The following is a 14,503-nucleotide window of genomic DNA, read 5'->3' as shown; positions in this document are numbered from 1 at the left end:
TATTGTTAATGATAGCAAGACATAATGATTTATGTCATAGAGATGTGGATGTAACACTGTCAAAAATACAGGAGAGGAAACCTAAGAGTTGGGAGAAAGCATTTGTGAGTCTTCCCCAAATAAGTCATACAAGAAGTTAGACTTGCAGAGGAGTTTCTCCAGATGCAGAATAGCATTCCAGGCTGGGGCTCAGCCTGTGCAAAGGCAAGGAGAGTAGGCTAAAGCTTGGCATGTTGGGAAATGCTGATGATGTGTGGGGGAGACAGTGGGATGACGTACTGGTACACACTGGTATAAACATAGCAACTGTTTACAGCTGACATCTGTTCTGATAGGGCCACACCTGTTCTTATTGGCTGGTACCTATGCTGAACTGGTTGTTATTTTCAATATCACCCTTAAAAAATAGTATGGGAAATAATGTGGGAAACGTCAGCATAGGCCTTGTAAACCTTGGTGAAGAATCAGGAATAAACCCCAATTTTTAGTTCACCACTTCCTGAAAATCAGACAATACTACCCAGAGATGTTTGCTACAGTTCTTTAATTTCCTGATTATCAGTGATGTTCTTGTGTAAAGTTTTTCAATATCAACTAATTAATATTGGCTAAACAATATGTGCTGAAAAAGCAAAACACAAAAAAATAGGTGATGTGCTATGGAAAGGTCTAAACTGTCATTTGCATCTGAAAGATGTGAATGCATCTCCTACAAAAGTAGAGGTGCTCATGGAATTTCCATATACTCTCTTATCTTTCCCAACCACACGTGCTTTTTCTGTGCTATGACAAATGAATGAAATTAGTGAGTATCACTTCTGGGCAAGTACTAAGACCTGGTGTGGGGTATCCATGCATTCTCTTTCCCTGCTATGCCACCGTGGAGTATGGGGGAGAGAACACCTTTGTTGGACATGCAACATGAGTAATGAATAAAACTTCATTATGTCGATCAACGTGTTTGCAGGGTTAATTTGTAATCAGAACATAGGTTAGCATTACCCTGACTAATGTCAGAATTATTATCAGAAGTGGGTTGTTACACATTGAAAACCTAAGATTTAGGTTTAGCTTAGTGACTGGTAGTAGGCAGTGGTTAAACTTATATCAGAGGCCAAAAACATGGCAATCCATGTTTTTCAGGAACAAAACTTTGGGTAAAACTATCATTTGAGAGAGCTTATTTGGTACCAGATGATATGGGTCTGAGCCAGAAACTCTCAGGGAAAATTTAAACCTTAGCTTTGCTGTTGCTTTTCTCTTGGCTGTATTTGACAAAGAGATAATTTCAGAGAGAGTTGACTGGTGCATAGACGGACTGAACAGAAATAGTGCTGAAATGTGGGGCCTTGTACTGTGGGAAAAACTTACTGAGAGACACCCAAACCACAGGAATTGAGATTTAAAAGGACTCTTAATGCTGATTTTACCAATTAGATCTTTCAGAGCAATTTTTTTAAAAAATATGACCTTCTCACTAGAGCCAACAACCTCTAGGCAATTTCCTTTCAATTAAAAACTAGATGCATATACCTAAAAAGTAAGGAAATAAGATTTTTATATTACATCTAGAACTATCACTGTGATTACTGATATATGGAACTGACTGACAGTGAATTGGAAGCCTATGTAGTTTTTGAAAAAAATTTCAGTACTAAAAGAAGCCATAAATTCTGCCTGAAAACATTTGATTATTGAAGGTGCAAACAACTCTTGGATGTTCAACCATGGATGGTCAGGAAGCAGGCTGAGAAAGTTGTGGAGTCTCAAAGGACAGTATCTTCCCCAGTGTCTGTTAAAGGTGACCAAGGAACATAATGGACAAAGAAGAATATCCTGGAAAGGGATCTTGGGACACTGGAGAACGATGGCAAAGGGTCTCTTCCCAGAGAACAGAACTGGGATCTAATCAAGCAGCATTCTGCATCCTCAGATCCTCAAAAGTCTACCCAGACAGAGTAGACAGATGGCTTCTATATATCTTCCATCACTCCTGTTTATGTGGTTCATCATAATCTTCTTTTACCATTATATGATGCGGAGTGAGCTGAAAATGTGTTTATGGTTCATACACTTCTAGACTAAAAGGAACCATATTTGGACATGGTAGAAATGTTATTAACCTATGAGCATTCTGGATTTTGAGCAGGATGCAATGATAGGATGAAACCTAAGATCATTTCTCAAGGGGAGGAATTAGGTATTTTCTATATATGAGAGTGTTTCAGGCCAGGCAGAATTCCTATAGGAAACAGAAATTACGGTCAAATTAGATAAATCAATGAAGGTTTATCAATAAAGGGATTAGTTACAAAAATGTAGGTAGAGTGTTGAGGAACAGTAAGGGATGGTACAGGAACTCAGGACCATTGTCATCCTGAGGCCCAGTGGAATGAAGGGAGTGAAAGGTTGCCAGGACCTGGAAGGAGAGCAAGACTGCGTCATTTAGGTCAGCTAAAGAGGCTCAGAAGGACACGGTGACCTCACAGGGAAAGAACCAGGGGCATACATGCCCTGACCTCATTTTCCTCCTCCCTTAGGTCTCCTGGGTTTTTCCCTTTAGTAATCCCAACTGGAAGCCTGTGGGATTTGAAGCCTTTTCATGCGGTCCATATATTTTAGCTTCTATGGGCAGAGACCTGGATAAAAAATGGGAGAGCAAATCTGGATGAGGCATATAGGACATGGAAAAGAAGGAAAAAATTCAGTCATGGAATCCCACTCACACCCCCTTCCATACATTCATAATTTAGAGTTTTCAGTGGGAAATAAATACATGCCCTGAGCAGCAAAGGCCTTGTGATGCACGTTTTAGAGTTCAGGGCTTTGGTACAGGATAAGCCATCTATACGTTCAGTTAGTGAGGGCTTGATCTGGGCCAGGACTCAAAGTTCATAGCTTCTTCCAAGGAACCATGCTGTAGCCTATTCTAAAGTGAGTAGGAGTAGAGCATGTGGAGTAGACTGTGTTTGAGCACCAGCAGGTGATCACTTCACATTCCCCACTAATTGATTAACCCATTACATTAATGGTGCCAATTCTCTACCCCTCTCTATGTCTGTGCCCTTCACCATGTGACTTTGCAGTTCTTTTTACTAAAGTGGAGTCTGTTTTACTGCACCTTGAATATAGGCCTGCCCTTCTGATTGCTTTAGCCACGTAGAAAAAGGCACACATGATAGTAAGCCAGTTCCAAGCCTGAGAACCATGAGCACATGCCCTGGTCAGACTGTTGCAGGATAAGAAATAGCTCATGCAGAGCCAGGTCACCCTTATCACTCCAGCCAGAATCATCACAGATTCAGCCAGCTGAACCTCACACATGAGAGCAATTCCAGGCAAGGTCATTGGTGTCTCATCTGCCTGCAGTTGGTTCCAGATGTGTGAACATAGAGATTGTTGTGTTCTACTGAGGTTTTTGTGGTTAGTTGTTACACAGCACTGCTGTGACAATAGGTAACTGATACACTCTCTTGTACCTCTTCGTCACATTCAATTACAACTCCATTTGACTTTAATGACAGCTTTGACTACAAAATGGCTTTGGGTCCAACTTCCATGAACAGCAATTTCCACCGTGCCTTTTTCTTCAGTTCTTACAAGAGGTTTTTAGGTTTTCCTTCATACTCAGCCTCCTTAATCACTCTTTAGCTTTAATGAAATCCAAGCTTAAGAATCAGTCAGTCTTGGGCTTAAGTTCTAGTTCTGACTTTTTACAGCTACAGTCTCAGGTAAGTGAATTAAACTTGCTAAGATTCAAAGTCTTCTTCTGTAAAATGGCTATAAGATGTTCTGAGAACTAAATGTAGTAATGTGTGTAAAGCTTTTAGCAGTGCCTTGTGCTTTCACAAATTGAGAAGACTTGATCACAAGAGAAAAGGTCCTATCTACTTCTCACTATCACACTTGGAGATGAGGTGTGGCATAAATTACCATACTGGATGAAAGGAATGAGACGGACTTACGTAGAACCACAAGTTTTATTTCTGTCTATTGTTTGTGGCATCATTTTCAAGGCCAATAACCTTTAAAATAAAAATAAAGAGGCCAAGAGTCCTTAGTTTATTTCAGGTTAGTGTGTACATATTCCCATGAGGGTAGCATTGCAGGATACTAAATTAAATAAACAAGGTTTGGGGCAGGTGATTCTAGCAGGGTGCTGAAGCCAGCCTGTACCTGCTGGTTAGAGTCAATTGTTACATTTTTAGGATTTTTTCCAGCTGGTTTGTATATACAATTATTATTAAAAATTAAACTTATAAATTTATGATGAAATAAGTTACATTAAAAACAGAGATAGTAAATGCTCAAAAGTCATCATTTCCTAATTATATTACTACGTTTTACTGCTACCCATGACCTTGAGGTTATTTACATCGATTGTGTCTGGATGGTGGAAATACTACATAATGGTGTGCTTCTAAGCATCTTTCCCCAGCTACATGTTCAGTGACACCACATGGGTTGATTGAAATTTGCTGTAGTGGGAGTATATACACCACAGAAATCAGCCAGTTCTACCAATCAGGGTTTATGGTTTCAGCAGGCCAGTTGATCAATGTATGCAGCACACCTTTGGGTGATTCCACCAGTTGCATTTAGAAGACATGGTTGATTTTGCACTTGTTTTGAATGACATTACCCCCTCCCTGTCTAATTTTTCCATATTATGATACTAGGAAGTTGCCTATAATTATTCATATTCCTGCAAAGAAAATTTTTCTTCACCAACAATGCATTGATGAGTCAAACAAACTTAAGGAAAAGCCATCAGATTTAACTACAGAATGTGGTCATTGTAATTCTTAGCTACCTCATGGTCTGGCAAGGTTTGGAGTGAGAACACTATAGCAAGAATGAGGCAGCCTTAGAAACCCAGCACAAATATTTTCTGAGGAGTCTTTCTTTGACCTGACTTCTTGGCTAACTCTGACGGGAAGGAAGGAATACTGATTTGTGAGGAGGAAGAGACTAGAATCCCAAGCCAGGCTAAGTTGCCTACTATCTCTGTGACCTTGTTCAAGTCACTTTTGCTTTCCTGGGCCTCAGTTTTACTTATCTAGAAAAATGACAGGATCATATTAGTTAATATGTAAGATCTTAGACCTTATTTAGCTATCCAAAGTTATGACATTCAGTTCATAGAGGGGGAAAAAAAGAAAGAAGAAACATCTTTGAAAGACAATCTATTTCTTCTCTTCCATTGTTTTTGGTGGCAAGGACAATTTCAGAGGGATGTGACCAATCTGAGCAGTGCTCTGTTTTAAAAGGAGAGAATTTAACGTAATGAGGAAGATTTCTCATAGGGGATTGTGACGCTTGCCTCGTATCATCTCATTTTGTTACAGCTCATGCTGAAGAGAAAACTTTGGCACTTCAAGGGTCTGTACAATTTTAAAGGGTGCACAATCTAGGTTCAGCAAGTGACCAGAAAAAGGCTGTTTTGTCAACTTTTAGAGATGGTTGGTCTCTGGAAGTACTCTCCAGCAGGGGATAGGGGTGGCAGAGATAAGAGAAAAGGAGCCTTAGGTTTTGTTGGTTAAACAGTTGCTCTGGAACTGGTCAGCACTGACAGTCCCCAGGTAGTCCTGCGTCCACCTCCTGCCTTCCTGCTCTGAAGCCAGCAGCTACATCTATCTCTGCCTCGGGCCGAGCTGCAGCTGGGCTCCCACTGCCTGAGAGCAGAGCACGGGGCGCTCATCACCCTGAGTCAGACACAAGCTGGGGGTATGACCTAGTTAACCACAGAACTCTCACCACATGCACATTGGAGTCTGATTCAAGGCCACAAAAGGAGGACAGTCAGACTTTTGTGGCCAAGGTCCCCTCACCTCCTCAGTTCCCAAACCCCCTGGGTGTCAGTCCACCCACCCTGTGAGCACTCCTGCCAGTGGGAAACCCCAAGGCCAAGGGAGGATTTGAGGAGAGAAGAAACAGTTTTAGGGCAGAGTAAATTGTGTTTTAAAGAACAAGCTGAGAGTTGGCTCTGTGTCCTCAGATGAAAATCCCTTCACACATTGCAAACAATTTCTAACATCCCTGGGCTTTGACCTCTTGTCATGTTGTCTCCCAGCTGCATGGTAAGTCCCCAAAGCATCTTTGTCTAAGGCTTCTTCCAGTGTGAGCTACAAGAGGAACCCAGTGGGTATTTATGACTTGATAAATCTTCCACTATGGGGCCCTGCTGTTCCAACATATGACCCTCCAGGAAGGAGGTGGCCATCCCCTGTCTGGTGCTGTGGCTGGGACAGCATCGGTCCATGCTGCTGGCTTAATCTCCCACTACAAATAGATCTGCTCTTCTGTAAACTCACCTGACAAAACAACATGTTTCAGTGGTCAGGACAACTGTGGTTCACCATGCCCATATTCTCTATTTGTTTTAGGTCCAAGGTGGAATATTTTTTAATATATGATTTTTTTCAACATTCCTGCAATTGTGCAAAAAACCTGTGCAGTTCTCTAAGGCTAATTGCTAATCTATTGTCTTTGATATGTGGATCAATTTTGAGGATTTCTCCAGTCTCAGACTGTTTGTTTTTCCTAAGTCATTTTTACCTTTATTTTTATAGCTTTTTATTAATTGATTCATCAACCCAGATTGGAGAGTTAATTGCTATTATTTAATATTGACATTACTGGTAGTCCCTTACAATAGTTAAGAGCCAATGAATTCTACTCCTAGATATATACCCATGAGAAATAAAAACATATGTCCACACAAAAACTTGTATTAAATGTTCACAGCAGCATTATTCATAAGAGCCAAAAAATAGGAAAAATGCCCATCAACTGATGAACGAATTGTGGTAAATCCAAAAATAGAATATTACTCAGCTATAAAAAGGAATGGAATACTGATACGTGGATGAATCTTACAAAAAAAAAAAAAAACAGTATGTAAATGATAAAGCCAGCCACAAAAGCCACATATTCCATTTACATAAAGTGTCCAGAATAAGCAAATCCATAGAGAATAAAAGTACATCAGTGTTTGCCAAGGGACTGGGGGAGGGTTTGAGGAGAAATAGGGAGTGACAGTCGAGGAGTACAGGGTCTCTTTTTGGGGTGATAAAAAAGTTCTAAAGTTGATCATGATGATGGTTGCACAAGTCTGCGAATATATTAAAAATCACTGAAATGTGAACTTTCAGTGGATGAATTGAATCAAATGTGAATTATCTCTCAGTAAAGCTATTATAATAAAACAATTAAAGAAGAGCTGATCTATTAAACTTTAATTTTTTATTTTATAAAACATCTTTTCTCTTTTGTATTTAGTATCAATACAGTATTTTACTACTGTGTGATTAAGAAAAAATTAATAGTAATCACCTTATTGAGAAACAATAAATAATAAATTATCAACAGTAGTGCTAAAATAATCTTTTTTTAAGTGGAGTAAATTTTTATATGTAACAAGCAAGAATTGCTATCTAGTTGAATGTGTTGGTAACAGCTATTATTCATTGCCTTTTCATAATTATTGGCATATGTGAAAAATCAAAGTATTTTTAATGCTTTCAGGGACGTGACCTACTAGCCTGATTCTTCTATGGCTCCATTTCCTACTTCTCTTCTCCCTTGCTCAGCAGCCTCTGCCTTGCTCTCTGTATTGAGGTTGGCATGCTCCCTCATCAGGGCCTCTGCCTGGCTTTTCTCTCTGCTTGGAATGCATCTCCACATATATGCACATAGCTTCACACTCACTAATTCATGTTTTCCCCAGGAGTTGACTCTTAGTGAAACCTCTCTCTAGTGTATCTTTCAAACATACTGAATAATATACTTATTTATTATTTTTACATTTTATAGCGTGTCTTTTTTGCCATAATATAAGCTCTATGAGATCATGGCTATTGTATTCTGTAATATATCTCTGGCACATACAATGGTGCCTGGGGAATAGTAGGTGCTCCATTAATATCTGTTGAATGAATGGGCATAGATGCTAGTAGTTCAGTTTTAGTTACACATTCTGTTTTTCATTAGTTAATTTACCAATCAGTCTATCTCAAGTTTTAGACATTAATTTAACTTCGGACTGAATAACCAGAAAGAAAAAGAAAAAAACTTGGAAAACAGGGAAAATGTATTTTTGGAGAATAAGTGTCAGTTCTTTCAAAAAAAAAAAAAAAATCAATCTATATGGGGAAATATATAATATTAAAAAAAATCTAAACTATATGTAAATTATTTTTTTGGTAAAAATATCTGACAGATTACTTAGAGGTTTCTTTGAAGTTAACATCATATTAATATATGATGTTAACTTTAACTTTGTTTGTTTGTTTGTTTTGAGCACCTACTACTCCCCAGGCACCATTGTACGTGCCAGAGATATATTAGGGAATATAATAGCCATGATTCAGCCAACCAAATATATATTAATTGAGAACCTTCTGTGTGCTAGGCACATAGTGTTAGTGATACATCTGTGGAGCTTGCATTGTCATGGGAACACCAACATAACCCAGCAAAACAAGTACAAATGATGTCAATTGGTGCTGACAGCTATAAAATAAAACCATTAAGCTAAGGGATATGAATTAAAGGGGTGCTGGGATGGTCAGCAAAGGCCTGCATGAGGTGGTGACATTTGGACAAAGACAGTTAGGTAAGAGGCTCATCTATAGGAACAGTGCCTCAGACAGAGGGAAGAGCTAATGCAAAACCCTGCAACAGGAACACATCACTATGTTCGAAGAAAGGCAAGGAGTGAAGAGGAAAGTAAGAGGAAATGGTATTGAAGTGACCTCCAGGAGTGAAGTCATTCTAGGGCCTTGCAGACCATGTTTAGAACTTAGGGCTCTAGTCTTAAGGCAAAAGGAGCCTCTTAGAACCAAGGGAGCCAAGTTGAACTGACATGATCATTCTGCATATAATGAGTGACGTGTTTGGGGTGATCTGGTCTACATTTCAGAAGGACTGTTTTGACTTCGAGGATGAGAATAGAAGCAAAGCAATGAGATGCATTGTATATGGAAACCAGAAAGAAATCTGGGTCTCTACTTGATGTGCAAAACAGCAATGGGCTGCAAGGAAGAAGAGCTAAGTTGATTCTACTCTACCTTGGAAAAATCAGACCCCCGATAAAATTTTGCCTTCATCCTGGGGGCTGCTCTGTATGATGGGCAAGCTGGCAAATGTTTAGGAGAGTAAACCAGACAGCATGAAGGATGTACCTCCTGGGGTGAGGAGCAGCCTACATGGGTACTCATGTTGTGATGGGTTCTGACTCCACAAAAGCAGGGTCCTAAAATGTCATGGGATATACTCCAGTTCAAGATGTAATGACAGAGTGCTGGTTCTGCAAAGTTATGTGAAACGGGTATCAATAGAGTTTGCTTCTTTCTCAGATTGGAGTCCCCCAAAACAGTCCCTGAGACTATAATTCAATTGCAAATTTGTTTTGTGGGGGAGAAGGAATAGGGAGTAGAAGAAACACAGACATGGTAGAGGATAAATGAGACAGGAAAAAGAAGGCAGCACATAAAGGGAGTTTTTATCAAATCAGCTGCTGCTGGGACCAACTGGAGCTTAGTCCTGCTGTAACTGCTGGAGGATAGTGTGAAGCACAGGGCTCAGATTTATCCCACCCTGAGGCAAGGGAAAAGGGATATGCACACAAGAACTTCTATCAGTCATTCCTCTAGGGCTGTTCCAGAGTGTGTTAATTCCCCCTGTTTCTGACCAACCATGAAGCTAGCTTTAGGAGCCAGAGAAAGCCCCTTAGGCAAGGAGGAGGTTGATCTCCTGTGTCCTGGAGGAGTAAGAATGAAGGACAAGGATAGGGTAGCCATGGGATCTGCTGCCACCCTCCTTCAGAGCTATTGCCATTCACTTAGGCTACCATATAAGTGGCATCCCCTGGGATTTTGCAGCCGGCAACTTGTTTCTTCTGCCCCCTCCTCTTCAAGCCCTGTCTCTGTGAAGGAAGACTGGATGCTTCTCAGCATCTAAGTCTGAGGACAACCCTTTAGTGGAATTCACAGTCTCTGCAGAACAAGTGGCAGTACACAGCAGTGAGAACTTACCATGAGCTCATCACAGGCCAGAAATAACACCCTAAGTGTTTCTTCAGGAATCTCAATCATAGGAAAACTACAGTTTATAGCACACAGTCAGCTTAATTTCTATTTGTAATCATTTCTGTGTGAAAAAGCCTAAGAGGCCAGGGGCATCTTTCCTGGATATCAACAGCCAATGTTTTTCTCTTTTTCTGTCTCCATTAATTACTCTGCTCAGGGCACGTGTGTCCCAAATGATTTAATAAAAGGTGCTCTTATTGGCAGGCGATGCAGATGTAATATGATTGTTTTAAAGCATTTTCCTTCTGAGCTAAAAATTTGATTCAAAGTCAGCATTGATCTGGGAGAAAATTATGTATAACTGAGTTTTAATTAGACCCTGAAGTGAAGTGTGTGTGTGTGTGTGTGTGTGAGTGTGTGTGTGTGTGTACACACACACACACTCACATGGAAGTGGTGACCCGATTTTAACTCTAGTGGTACAAGCAAGGCTGTTGTAAAGTAGGAATGACTTCATCAGGAAATCAGGAAATCCTCATTCAAACTTCCAAATATACAAATAGATGCCTTTTATTCTGCTGTGAATCAAAATGATGCCACGTCCTGTAATGAAGGATGTTATTGACCAGGTTGAATGGGAGCCTTGCCTTTGTCTCTAAGACAGTGATTTCAAAGTCCAGCATCGGAAGGCTGATAGTCACCTTATTTGGCAAACATTCAGGAGTTGTGTTTACAGACTTATTTGGGGGTGACAGAATTTTCATTAATCTTTACCTTAGGTTAGGAGACATGTGAATTGCTTGAGACCAGATCCACAAATATTTGTGTACTCTAGGGAGAGTACTGTGCAGCTACCAATAAAATAGAGAGTAATAGCTGAAAAAAAAAAATCCTGCTACAGTTGACTTGAGCTAAACTGTCATTGAACCAAAGATATTTTTTATGTTGTCAAATGCAAATCTATGTAAGAGTGGGTAAATAGATAACATTGGCTGATTATTTCTTGCTTGCAAGTAACCATATACAACCACTAGTCTTTCTAAATATTAACTTCTCAAACTGATCAGGTAACTCATTCCTGGGGGTTCTTGTGTCCAATGGCAGATGAAACGGTCTGTTGAACCAGCAGAGGGGACAGGAAGGGGGATGTGGCACATTTGGAGCAGTGATACGAACACTTCAAAAATTCAAAATTGGCAGCTGGACTCTCAGAGACACAAAGGTAAAGGACCCTAAACCCAGCAGCACAGGACCTTTGTGGAATCTCTTTTGAATTTCAGAAGGGGCACACTGCCCAACTTTCCCAGCTGCAGGAAAGGAGAAATCACCCTAACTGCTGAGATAATGCCTGGACTTGCAAAGTCTTCTGTCCCGCCTTCTGGTCCACCCCCATCAAATTCTATCTTTGTTTTAGGGCGTGACTCATGACCCACCCCCATCCTTCAGTCAGCTGTGACTCATAGCAGAGGCCAGATAAACTGAAAGCTGAAGGCCAGCCACAGCACTTTCTTCCTTTTTTTGCCTAGTGAGAAAAGCTAGGTCAAATGGTCAAGTGGTGGGAATCTTTTTCTAGAGCTTTTTTGGGTTTTTTTTTTTTTGCCTTTAATTTGGTGGAATTCCTGCACTAGATGGAGGATTCACCTGGGTGTTCTCTTTTTAGGTGACTCCATGATACTGCTGTTCAAGCTTCTACCTTTGGAAATAATTTTGGGAATAATGTATCTTTGATTGATTGCAAAGATGACCCCCCCCCCCTTTTATTTACAGCTTCTGATATCTTCGCCCTTTGCAATGTAATTTTACAGCTGCTCCCTTTTAGGAGGAGGGTCTCTTTCCCCACTTCTCTGGTCTGAGTTTGGACATGTGGCTTGCTTTGGCCACTAGAATGCTGCAGAAGTGACGTGCCAGTGCAGGGCCCAGGTTTCAAGAGGCTGTGCATTCTCTTGCTCTCTCCTTTGCTCCCTCCTTTTCTGTAACAACACACCCAGGCTAACATGCTGGAGGGTAACAACCATGTGCAGTAGAGCCCAGTCATCCAGGCAGAGACTATCCTAGACCAGCCAGACCACCATCAACCTATCAGTTGACTATAGACAAATGAGTGAGCCCAGCTGAAATCATCCAACCCTAGTCCAAATGAGAAGAACTGCTCAGCAGATCTGTGGCTTCATGAGAAAAACAAAAATAAAAACAAAAACAAGATTGTGGTTTTAAGCCACAAACATGTATGGTTGTTTGTCATTGTGGCAGTAGATGGCTGACATACTGCCCTTGAGCATTTTAACCCAATTGTGTGGACTGACATTTTTTGATTAAGAGAACCCATGATATATGTGTTTCATAAGGCCATATTTCTGAATCCTGAGTTGTTTCAGTTCTCAAAATATGGTAACTCAAAGACTCTCTAAATTAGGAGAAAGTAATGTCTTAAAGTATGTCACACAAATTCATTAATAGAAAGTTTTTCCCATATCCTGCTACACATAGGTTATCAAACCTAGTTGAAGTGAGTGCCAGAGCCATTATACTGATTTGCTAGGGCTGCCATTACAAAGTATTGCAGACTTGGTGGCATAAACAACAGAAATTTATTTTCTCACAATTCTGGGGGCTAGAAATCCAAGATCAAGGTGTCATCAGACTTGGTGTTTTCTGAGGTCTCTCTTCTTGCCTTGTACATAGCTGTGTCTCCCTATGTCTTCACATGGCCTTTCTTCTGTATGTCTGTGCCCTAATTTCATTTTATAAAGACATCAGATATATTGGATTACGGTCTACCCTAAGAACCCCATTTTAACTTAATTACCTCTTTGAGGACAATATCTCTAAATACAGTCACATTCTGAGATACTGGGGGTTAGAACTTCAACATGTGAATTTGGAGAAGGACACATTTATGTGTTTCCCATTGTTTTATTCTTAACACACACAGCTGATTATATTACTACCCTGCTCAAATTTTTTCTATGATTCTGAATTGTATTTAAGGAGAGAATAAAGCTTTATTGTTTCCCACCCTCACCTCCTCTAATCATCAACTTAACCCAGCACACAAAGTTACTCCAAAGTAGTCTGGGATGGCTTTTCCCAAAGTATTGCTTGTCAAAAACCCTTTCAAATCTTCCAGTTTTCAAAAATTCTTCCAGTTTAGAATTCCAATCAGTGTGGATCTTTTCCCAGTATTCCAGCACCACCTTGCACCTCTGTTACTACACTTTTTATAGTTTTCTATATTGTGACTATGTTTATTGCCCCTGTGAGCTGGAATTATAGATTATTTATTCACTTTTGTATTGCTTACAGTTACCACCGAGGTGCTTTTCATACTGCAGGTTTCTGTGACCACTGCACTTACCATTTCCCATATCACCCTGTTCTAGGATGCACAGCCTCCCTTGCAGCTAAGTGGGAAATATGTGCCTGAATACTGGCCAGTAAAATGTGGATGCCAGTAATACATGATGAATCTCCTACGTGTGGTTATGCCATTCAACTCCCCATTACTCTCAGATGTATCCACTGCCTTTCTCCTGTTCTGCTATGGCTTGCTTGGCTCATTTCTCAAGCTCCCTTCACTTCTGGATTCTAGGTAGATTCAGCCAATTGGAGAAATGCTGAAAATTGGAGTGTGGGAAGGAAGAGGAAGCTTTCTTTTTCTCTTTTCTCTCTGTTTCCTGTGGCATCTCTACAAGTGGTCACATCTCCTTTTTGGCTCCAGGTCTTCTGGACAATATCCTACAATGGCTCTTGCTCTAGTTGGATATTCTAGGTTCCTGGACTTTGGTAAAAATGCCACACCTCTCATTGTGCCAACAGCCCTGGTGTGATAGCTGCTTCCTGGTGTTACTCAGTTTGGGACTTCTCTGTCCCTTATTTGACATCTGTAGAACAGAAACCACAATGCCTGCCTCACAGGGCCATTCTGAAAACAAACAACCTAAAACATGAAGAACTAATGACTGAGTACCTAGCGTGTGATGGAAGTCATGCTGAGTTTCTCCAGCCCAAGCGTGGGAAGCCTTTCCTCCCTCAGTCTCTGAGCACTGCCTGATCTTGGTCTCCTTTGTGCTCCTCTGGCCACTTGCTGCCTGTCTGCTGCCTCTGTGTCCTCCCTTCAGCCCTTGCTCTATAGAGACTTCACATGATTTACGTCACCGTGTTTCCTTTCTTCGCTCCATTTTGAGAGAGCTCCCTCCCTTCACAGCTTCAACATTGACCTTTCTGCAAGGAGGATGCTTCCATGGGCATCTTTACCTGTCATCCCTCCCTCGTGAGCTTCTACCTCATTTCCCCAGTTGCCTCCTGAGCCCTTCCTATTGGTTGTCCTGGCACTGTTCCTGGAAGGAAGTGTCCGCGGGGAAATGAGAGGACTAATCTCCAAGCCATCACTGATGCATTTCATAACTTGAGGCTTCTCAGGGCCTGAAATGCTCCTCTAAGAGACATATCAATGAACAAAACTAAGTGATCAA

This window comes from Cynocephalus volans, chromosome 1, assembly GCF_027409185.1.
Source record: "Cynocephalus volans isolate mCynVol1 chromosome 1, mCynVol1.pri, whole genome shotgun sequence".
Classification (NCBI taxonomy): Eukaryota; Metazoa; Chordata; class Mammalia; order Dermoptera; family Cynocephalidae; genus Cynocephalus; species Cynocephalus volans.
This window is presented reverse-complemented; position numbering follows the sequence as displayed.